Source organism: Echinops telfairi, unplaced genomic scaffold, assembly GCF_000313985.2.
Source record: "Echinops telfairi isolate 266 unplaced genomic scaffold, ASM31398v2 ScPeMD7_4225;HRSCAF=4972, whole genome shotgun sequence".
Lineage (NCBI taxonomy): Eukaryota > Metazoa > Chordata > Mammalia > Afrosoricida > Tenrecidae > Echinops > Echinops telfairi.
Genome location: NW_022108124.1, coordinates 12,158,016 through 12,169,016, shown reverse-complemented (window position 1 = coordinate 12,169,016; position 11,001 = coordinate 12,158,016). Strand labels below are relative to the sequence as shown.

Below are 11,001 nucleotides of genomic sequence, written 5' to 3'. Positions count from 1 at the left end.
AAGCGATTTGTGGTGTCATTTCCATCATCAAAGCCATATTTTTCCATATAAAATAGGAGATCTGAGGAAACCCTAAGGGGTATTTCTACTCTGACATATAAACCAGAATCCAGCAGATGGCATCCAACAACAACTACAACAAAACCCGCCAGAGGAACTGTGCTGAAGATCAGAGGAACTGATTCATGTCCAGGTGTTTTGTCAACTAGAACGAACTTTCCAAATGTAAGATATTATCACTATCAATATTTGGTAGTGAGGTGAAAAAGTAAAATGGGAGGTAATAAAATATGCAGCTTCTTTAGAAAAGAGTTTAGCAGTTCTTTAAGCAATTAAATGCTTAAGTACACATGACACGACAATTTTAAACATAGGTTTATGCCCAAACGATGCTTTGTTGAAGAAAGCTGATGGTGTCTGGCTATCAAAAGACATAGTGTATAAGGACTTAAAGGCTTGAGGTTAAACATGTGGCCATCTAGCAGAGAAGCAGCAAGCCCACATGAAAGAAGCACACCAGCCTGTGCGATCATGAGGTGTCATCAGGACGGGGGAACAGGCATCAGAAGACCCAAAACAAACAAACAAACAGACAAAACAACACCAAAAAAACATATTGTTGAGAACAAGGGGGGTTGGATAGAGACCAAAGCCCATCTGTAGACAATGGGACATCCCCTCACAGAGGGGTTACAGCAAATGGATGAGTCAACCAGGGTTCAGTAAAGCACTGATGAAACACACAATACTCCTCAGGTTCCCTAAGGCTTCCTCAGCCCCCGCTATCATGACCCCAGTACTGCCTCTCACTGCGGGCTAGACTAGAGCGTGTGCACAGATAAGTACAGATAAGAGCTCACGACACATGGAATCCAGGAACAGGAATGAGAGTAGCGATATCAGGAGGGCAGGGGGAAGGTGGGGAGAGGAGGGAAGGAAGGGGGAACCAACCATGATGATCGGCTCATAACCACACCCTTGCCCACCCCGGGACCAAGAACAGAAACCACAGGGGAAGGGAGACAGCCATTAGTGTAAGATATGAAAATAACGATAATTTATAATTTATCAAAGGGCCACGAGGGTGGGGGTGGGGGTGGGGGAAGAGGAGCTGACACCAAGGGCTCCATAGAAAATAAATATTGAGAAATAATGATGGCAACATATGTACAAGTGTGCTTGATACATTTGAGGTATGGATTGTTCTAAGAGCTGTAAGAGCCCTCAGTACAATGTTAAAAAAACCCAGAATCTTCCATTAGAGACTAGGTAGGGGCTGCTGGTGTGGGCAGCTTAGTTGTACCCAGGCTTTTGTAGCGGTGGCTACTCCACTGTTCACAGTAACCATGTGCGACTGAAAGGCTGCGATCAAAAATGCTGACATGTCAGAGGAGATGTAACAGAACTCGGTGAAGTGAACTCCTCAGGCACTGGCAAAACACAACACAGAGAAGGACATTGTGACCCACATCCAGAAGCACAATCCCACTTGGCACTGCACTGTGGGCAGAAACTTTGGTAGTTATGTGACACATGAAACTAAGCACTTCCTCTACTTCTACCTGGGCCAAAGGGTCACCCTTCTGGTCAAATCTGGTTGCATTAGTCCAGGTAGACTAGAGAAACAAATCCAGAGACATCATATGTGTATAAGAAAGAGCTTTATATACAAGAGCAGTTGAATATTGAGAAAACATCCCATCCCAGTCCAGATTAAGTCCATAAGTCCGACATTAGTCCATATGTCGGATACCAATCTATAAAGTCCTCTTCAGACTCATGAAACGCATGCAATAATGCTGAAGGCAGGAAGATCACAGGCCAGTGGGTGCAAAGTCTTATGGATCCAGTGGTGGTAAAAGCATCTCAGCGCTGGCAGGGTTCTCCACGTGGGTCCTCCAGTTCCCAGGGAATGGGGTCTATCAGCGTAGCACCATGTGTCTTGTCAGTAGAGTGTCTCTCAGGGAGTGAGAGAGTGTCTTTTGCCTTCAAGGAAGAAAATACAGGAGTTCCCAGAATCCTCAGGAGAAGGCCATGCCCACACAGAGGCCTCATTGGCTATGACCTGATTGACAGACTAGACTCTACCCCTTCACTCTTAATCCTCTCAAGTCCCAAATTGACACCATATTATGTAACTACCATACTGGTTAAAGCAGGAATGGTGCCCACACACCCAGTGATCCATCCCAAACCAGGGACTAATGCCTCAGTTCCACATGCCAGAGACTGGGCTTCTCAGCCTTGCTAAAGGAATACCTCTGTCTTTGAACCCTTGTTGTGTTGCTTGGTATACAGCCTTCTCTGGTACTCGTTTGTTGTGATTATAAGGCAATTAGCAAAACAGAAACATAAAATCTTCCAGAGAGTTCTTGAGGTTGTAATGTTTACAGGAGCAGACTGCCTCACCTTTCCTGCCAACCTTTTGATTGACAGGTCAACACCAGGGCTCTTTCTGGAGCGACCATAATGTCCAATGTCCATAATGTCCATACTGCCCCCAGCACTCCCCTCCTCCCCTCCACTATCGTGACCCTTTATTAGCGCGACTACCTTGCTGGAAAATAATTCATGTTTTCAGTTGTAGTGTGATGTCACAGTTCCTGTTTTCTAATTACACACGACTCCTCATTTGAGATTCAGTCTTCTGCACCAGCTGTATGGTCTTCTGACTCATGCCGAGTTCCTCATTTCCCATGCTCTTGGCCCAAAGACCCTAACACGATGAACTATTGGTATCTTTGTGTTGAATGCCCTAATAGTTCCATACTTGACAGGCAAATTTCATTTGGTGTCTATTTAGGTTTTGCATTTTCTAATTCTATGAAGGCAAAATAGTATTAAACCAGTCTTTTACCAGGTGGTCTCAAAATTTTATAGAACCTTTAAACATTAAAACTCCATTTTCATGCAATACCATTTTAATAGAAATGCTTGTTTTATGAAGGGAAAATTACTGACAAAAATTTGAATGATTCTTTGGAGCCTCTTATACCCCTTTTATTGCATTTTGATGTGGCTTAATTCATTAATAAAGGGGAAAGCGTTGGAACTGTGGCATGTTTTATCTCCTCTCATGATTCAATGAAAGAGAATATTTTTTCAATAAAATTTTAGAGCAAATTTTCAATTTTCTTTTTCTGGAAAATGTATTTTTTAAGGAGAATGACCTTGGACTCAATTCAGCATTGGAATTTTACAGCCACCCTTTCAATTAATTTCCTCGTGTAGCAGTCCCAGGGAGGTAAGCTCTGATATTATTATTTCTATTTTGCAGATGAAGGGAGTGGCACTCAGGAACAATGTGTGCTGTCCTTGCTCGAAATACAGCAACTTCCTCCCTAGCAACTAGGCTACCATCAATTATACTTGATTCGAAACTCAGTTTTAAACATTTCTCTTTCCTTTCCTGCCCTTCCCCCCTCCTTATTTTTTTTCTTTTCTATATTTACGGAACATTTTTCTATAATTGCAACCATACACGAGTCTTGGGGATCGAGGAAAATTCACCTGCCCTCTCAAAGTCCCTAATGTAGTTGTTGTAGCTGTTAGGGGTTGTAAAATTGGTTGAGACCCTTAGGGACCCCATTGGCAGTAGAAGGAATCATTGTCTGGTCTTCCACCGCCCTCATCATCGGTGCTATGTTTGAGCCTATTGTCACAGTCACTGTGTCAATCCATCTCCTCGAGTGGCTTCCTCGTTTTTATTGGCCTTCCATTTTCCCAGCCATGATGTTCTTCCCTTGGGATTGGTACCTTTTTGATAATATGCCCAAAGTATGTGAGACGACATCTCGCCATCCTCACTCCTAAGGAGCATTCTGATGTCCACAATTCACTCTTCTCTCTTATTAGAGGTATTCTAGTGGTATAAACAAGGTGTTATGTACGTGTTGAGAAAAGTGTGGTAAACTATGCCAAATTGTTGGGGAAGAGAAAAGCCAATGGATGAAGGCTTTATTTATTTTTATTAATCCTTTTTTTCTTTTCTTAATTGTTTTACTAGGGGCTCAAACAACTTTATCACAATCCATACATACGTCAATGGATGAAGGTTTTAAAGAATGAGTTTCATTCTGAGTTCAGGCTGTCAAGCCAAGGGAGCTCTGAAGTCATTAAGAAAGACTTAACTTACACAAGCACGCCCACAGACAAGCGATAGCTAATGATCATTCTATAGGTGAGTGTGGCTTCCCCATGGCCAGCAGGTCTCATGCTGAATGGGATGCGAAGTTGGTGGTCTGTACGTTCCCATCTTCTGTACTGTAGATGAAGGATTTTGTCCTTATTATCATGCCTGCCCCTGTCCCAACGAGGACTGAAACAGCGTATGTGTTGGTTAGGGGTCCCAGACACAAATATTTAAACAGTAAAGCAATACAAAGAAGGTTTTCTGTGTCCTCAAAACAGGGAAAGAATTTCTCTGATAAGGAAGAAGAAGAAGAACTGGAACAGAGAGCAGCTCAATATCAAGCCTCCATTATCAAGGATTGTTTCAGGCCCCACATTGTGATTAAGCGGTATAGGGAGGGGTCACGAGGCTGAGCCATACACTGCTTTTGCAACAGTGGCCCGGAAGGTTGAGTCTAGAAGAGAAAGAGCTTTAGGAAGAGCAGGAGCAAGTTGCTGGAATAGCAGCGTGGCAGAGGGCAATGTCCTGCATCACTGAAACATGGGGCCTGGGGTGGGTCTGTTCAAAAGATCGGCATAAAATGAAGCAGGACTGGGTCTTGGTGCCCTCCAAATGGTCTGGCCTATCCTGTAGGACACAGTTGCTGCTGCTGAAGTGCATCAATGGACACTTTGAGATTCCCAAAGATGGGTTTGGCTGCAGTGTGGCAGAGGGGTTAGAGTGTGGAGGAACCTGGGGGAATGAGATGCCTCTGGAATTAGAACAACACTAACCAAAAGCCTGAACTATGACCCCGGGCATCAAGACGGCAGAGGTGGTGGTGGACAGATTCAGGTGCTGGCTAGAAGAACCGAGGGTTGTAGAGTGTCATAAGAGAGAAGGTATGTTTCTATTTTTGAAAGCCCCAGATTCTGTTAAAACAGAAAGCTATTTCATTTAAATTGTAATTATTTGGAACACAGCTCATTAAATACCTCAAATAATTGGCTTTTCTGTGCTAAGCATTTATGCGCAAGGAAAGTGTCAAGGAAACACGTTGAGACGATTTTATTTTCAAGAAAGCGATTCTTCCTTTTTGTTCTGGGATCGCTTTATATAGTTCAGCTTCTCCCATCTTCTGGGGCACATGCCTGCCCGCTTTGCCTCCGAACACTCACCTCCTGGGTTGCCTAGCATCCACGTAACCAGCCGGGCATGGTTGCCCCTGACTCCCTGTCATTCTGGAGGCTCTGGATGCTCTCAGTTATAAAGTTATAAGGCCTAAGCCCCGGGAGGAAGCAGTTTATCTGCCCCTCTGGTTACAGTCTTAACTCTTTCAGGTCATGAATTGCTTTTTAATGATTTTTTTCTACTCATTAAAAAAGATGTCAATGAACGAAACACTAGCGGTTGCTGAACCCCTTTGCCGGGTGACACCTTCACAGGGGTCAGTCAGAACAGAACTGTGCTCCATGGCGTTTTAAATGCTGGAAGTCCATCAACTTTTTCTTGAGGTGCCATGGGGTGGATCTGAACAGCCAACTTTTTGATTAGCAGCCAAGCACATTAACGGTTTACACCACCCAGGGACTCTTCTATCTCAGAGGGAGGGCACAATTATTTAAAGTGTCTCAACTGTGTGTTGTACAGTGTTCTCACCAGTTAAAAGACATGACCAATTTCAGGCTCTTCATACCCATATTTAGACTATGATCATCATTTTTAAGGAATAGGAGACTTAGACCAGGCCACATAATGAGCAAGCCAATGCTTTTTCTATTAGATCACAGCACTGTCCTAATGCTTCTTCAGCTCCCTGGCACACAGTTGGATGCTTTCAGTTGAAGTTTAATTAGCATTTAGACAGAGGTGAATTTTCTCGTCGGTAGCCAGCTCTCTGTCATACTTGCTAGTGGAGAGGGAGTCCCCTGTCCCTGGAGTATGCGTATAAATCGGGTTGTGTCTCAGCTTTATTCTGGGTTAAACGTGGCATTCTGTGTTGGTTCAGGAACTTCGCTTTGCTAGCTCTCATGTTTTTAATGGGACAATGTGGCTCAGGGGACTGAGACTGGTTGCAACTGTAACTGGTGTGTCCTTGGCTTCTCCTCTAGTAAGTACACATACATCACACTGACAATAAGACCACAAATCTCAGTGCTTTTTGAGTTTCTCCCTACATGTTTACAGAAAGGTCAGTTTTTTTCCTTGGCTCTTGTTTCCCAAATATTCCTAAGGGTCTTTGTTGTGCAAGGTGGGTCACTCGGTGGTCACCACCTGTCCACTTCTATGCTTCTCTGGGTGGCTGTGGTGTGCTACAGCATCAGTTTGATTCCTGGCAGCTCCATGTGACGGAGTGGAATTGCCCTACAGGGCTTCCTAGGCTGTAATATTTACACAAGCACGTTGCCAGCTCTGTTCTCCCACCGAGCCTCTGGTTGGGTTTGAGTTGCTACCTCTTTGGCAAGCAGTCAGGTTCCTATCCTTTGCACAATGACAGGACTCTTTATTATATGGGATAGTACGGCTTTGTTAGGGAGCTTCAAACAAGGATCAACAAGCAAAACAAAACAAAACACTGTGGTATTCATCTTGTCCACAGAGAAGTGTGCTGGGTGATGGGCCTGCTGTGGGTGTCTGTCCCAGGGGCAGGACCCTGCTTCCTTAGTGATCGCTCCTCTTATTGGACCCAGGTCACTATCACCATTACCTTTTGTTTGATTTTTTATAACCTCTACTCAATATTAATACTGACATCTTACATTAGACAAGCTGGTCAATTCCCAAAGCATCTTCACATGTATTCGTTCTTTGGATCTTCAACACAGCTGTATGCAGTAGAGGGGGGTTTTCTTGTTAAGTGCTGTTGAGTACTTAACAAGAGTCAGAGCAAGCCCATATGGCAGACTAGAACTGCCCCAGGAGGTTCAGAGGACAAGCACAAGTGCAGTCTTATCAAACAAGATACCAACAGACTGTAAGGCTGTTAAGGCCAGGCCAGTCTTGCGGGGAAGTCAATGCCCCGGGATAGCAGAAATGAGGGTACGTTACAGCCAACGCTTCTGTTCAGATTTTATTGCTTGGAGAAGAGAAAACCTCTCCCTTCTAGTTGCCTTGTAACTGCTATCATATATCATGATTTGAGTGGTTTCTGTGAGAGGGACCTGTTCTATGGGCTTTACATCTAATAGGTACATTCCACTGTTTTCCCTGAGCAGCTATTCACATCTGTAAACCTACTATGCAAGTCTCAGAGAAAAGGCTGACTTGCTTTCAATATCAGGATGGAAATGTTTTATCTTTCTAGCTTCCAAATGTTTATTCCAAAAGGAAGCTAAAGTCATAAAAGTCAACTGAACAAAAAACAAAGCTGAATGTTTTATTATTGATGTATATGAATATCGCACATTGCTCTGTAAAATAGAAACTCACAACACAAGAGCCTCCGTAAATTTTAATTTTCAAGATTCCATATCATTTATTGGAGTCCCTGCTGGTGCTAATCATTAAGTGCTTGACTACTAGCTGACAGGTGGGTAGTGTGAACCCACGGACACGGGCCTCAGAAGGTGGGCCTGGTAGCTGGCTTTTGAAATGTCACAGCCCTGGAAACCCTGTGGAGCAGTTCCGTTCTGCACTCATCAGGCTGCCAGCAGTAACAGACCCAAAGCCCATTAGTAGGCCACTGGAGATCCCCTTGCAGAGGGGTCTCGGGGAGGAGACGAGCCAGTCAGAGTGCGATGTAGCAATGATGAAAAATACAACTGTCCTCTAGTTCCTAAATGCTTCCTCCCCGCTCCCACTATCATGACACGAATTCGCCCTTGCAAGTCTGGCTAGACCAGAGGATGGACACTGGTACAGATAGGAACTGGAAACACAGGGAATCCAGGGCGGATGATCCCTTCAGGACCAGTGGTGTGAGTGGTGATACTGGGAGCATAGAGGGAGAGTGGGTTGGAAAGAGGGAACTGATTACAAGGATGTACCTGTGACCTCCTCCCTGGGGGACGGACAACAGAAAAGTGGGTGAAGGGAGACGTTAGACAGGGCAAGATATGACAAAATAATCATTTATAAATTATCAAGGGCTCATGAGAGAGGGGGGAGCGGGGAGGGAGGGGAAAAAAAGAGGACCTGATGCCAGGGGCTTAAGTGGAGAGCAAATGTTTTGAGAATGATGAGGGCAATAAATGTACAAATGTGCTTTACACAATTGATGTATGTGTGGGTTGTGATAAGAGTTGTATGAGCTCCTAATAAAACGATTAAAATATAAATAAATAAAATAAACTAAAAAAAATCAAGTTGATAGAAACTAACAACATGCTGTTCATTATACAGTGTACATGAAGAGTGACGTTGAGCTCAGAGCCTCTCATGTAGTCTGAGTGCTTTCTGGCTTCTTGTCATAGGGCGCAGTGGAATATGCTTACCTTGACGCATTTGGGGGCTTTCTAAGGCGTGGTTTCTGGTTTCCTTTCCTTCCAGGGCTTGTCAGAAGTAGGTGCCTGCCTCTGGGGTCAGTACATTCCATCTTGACAATCCGCTTCTTGTCACTGTACAATAGTCCTTTGTGTCCCTATCCCAGGAGCCCAGGGAACTGCTGAGTCCATCAGGCAACTCGTGAAATATCTGCTTGAACTTAGACTCCATCAGACCCTCTCGATGAATCAAGCGGCTTTAAATCATAACCCGGCTCTCCCAGTGGTCTCTCAACTTTCAATACATTTTGATTTAAGGGGCTTCAGTGTGTGATCATCTCGTATTTCATGAGACGATATGCAATGAGTGCAGGGAAGGCAGCAAACGAAATCATCAGAGATGACAGTTAAGAGGAACACAACACAAGAGACAAGAGACAACCCACAGAGGGGTTGTTTGTAAATGCAAGTGGAACACGGTAAGTGGTGCTCTGTGTAATAGTTACTTCATCTGTGGCCGTGATGGTTGGTGGAGGTAGTCATAAAAATAAAACCTCATTCCACAAAGAATTCGATGCTGAAAATGCTTCCTTTGTTCTGTGTACGCCACAGCGATGATGTGTAATGCAAGCAGCACTAAGTACCTATTTTTCCTTCCTGTCAATGAGGGATAGAGGGAAAGCTAACATTAGTGAATGCTTTCTTTGCACGATGACACTAAATCACATAAAGTTAAAAAAATTACTATCAAGTAGCATATACTTACTGCATAATATTAAGGAAAAGATAATAAAACCACCCCAAATTGCTTTCACCAAAGGGAAACATTCTTGATATTTAATTGTATTTTCTTCTACTTTTAAAAAAATAAATGACACCGACAATATTTACATATACACATCGGTGACATTGATTACATTCTCTGTCATTGGGCAACCATCCTTACCTTCCTTTTGGAGTTGTTCTTCCTTCGTTAACATAAAATCACTGCTCTCTAGGTTCTTTGTGTGATAGTTCAAGTCCCATAGAGTGTCGCTGGTAGGGACCACAAAGTTGGTTTTGACTCATAGAGCCCTTGTGCACAACAGAATGAAACACTACCTGGTCCCCTGCACCATCCTCACAATTGTTATATTTTAGCTCATTGTTGCAACCACTGTATTTATCCATCTTGTTGTGGGCCTTCTCCCCCGCTTCCACCCCCTACCCCCCCACCCCCGTTCTTCCACTTTATTAACCAGGATGTCCTTTGCTAGGGACTCGTCTTTCCTGATAATGTGTCCAAAGTAGGTGGGGCAAAGTCTCACCATCCTGGATGCCCGGAAGCATTCTTGCTGGACTTCTGCCAAGACAGATTTGTTTATTCTTTTGGCAATCCATAATACTTTCCATTTTCTTTACCAGAACCATAATTCAAATGCAACTATTCTTCTTCAGTCATCTTTAGTCCACATCCAATTTCCACTTGCATTGAAGGCATTCAAAAGTACCATAACTTGCGTCAGTCACACCTTCGTGTTCAAAGTGACATCCTTGTGATTCAACATTTGAAACGAATCTTGTGTAATAGATTTGCCCAAAGTCATATGTTGCTTGATTTCTCGACTGCTGCTTCCATGACTATTGATGGCGGATCCAAGAAAGAAGAACTTGACAGCTTCCCTCATTTCTGTTTATCATGATGTTCCCTAGAGGTCCAATTGTGATTTCTTTACATTGAGTTGCAATCCATGCTGAAGGCTGCAGTCCTTCAACTCCGTCAGCAAGTGCTTCAGGTCCCTCCCACTTTCAGCGGGCAAGGTTATGTCAGCTGCATATCCCAGGGTGTCGACAAGCTTTCCTCCAACCCTCCAATGCAGCAGCATTCTTCTTTACACAGTCCAGCATTCAAATTTAGTAAATATGACAGAAGGTACAACCCTGAAGCACACCTTTTCAGATTTTAAATAATTTCGTCTTCCCTTATTCTGTTTGTAAGTCTGCCTCTCGTTCCACATTCAGGTTTTGCATGAGCACAATGAAGTGTTCTGGAATTCGCATTCTTCTAAAAGTTGTTCATAGTTTGTTACGACACATGACTGATAACTTTGAATAGCCATTAAAACACAAATAAATATCTTTCTGGAAATCTCTACTCTCAGCCCAAATCCATCTGATGTCAGCAAGAATGCCCCTTCTCTGATTTCAGGTTGAATTTCGAATAGCTTCCTGCTGATGTGCTACTGCAACTATTGGATGGTCTTGGCAAAACTGTACTTGAAAAAAACAAAACAAAACTGTACTTGCATGTGCGATTGATGATATTCAATAATTTCTGAATTTTACTGGGTCACCTTATTTTTGGAATGAGAACACATTGTGGTACAAATAAGCCAGGTAGCTGTCTTCCAGAATTGTTGGCAAGGGCAAATGAGTGTTTCCAGCGCTTCATCAGTTAGTTGAAACATTTCAAAGGCTTTTCCTTCCATT

The 11,001-nt window shown here is 43.5% G+C and overlaps 1 pseudogene; it reads left to right on the top strand.

Annotated features, from left to right (window-relative positions):
• The first annotated feature begins 1,346 nt into the window (after positions 1 to 1,346).
• Positions 1,347 to 10,544, top strand: LOC101653253 (annotated as a pseudogene).
• The last annotated feature ends 457 nt before the right edge of the window (positions 10,545 to 11,001 follow it).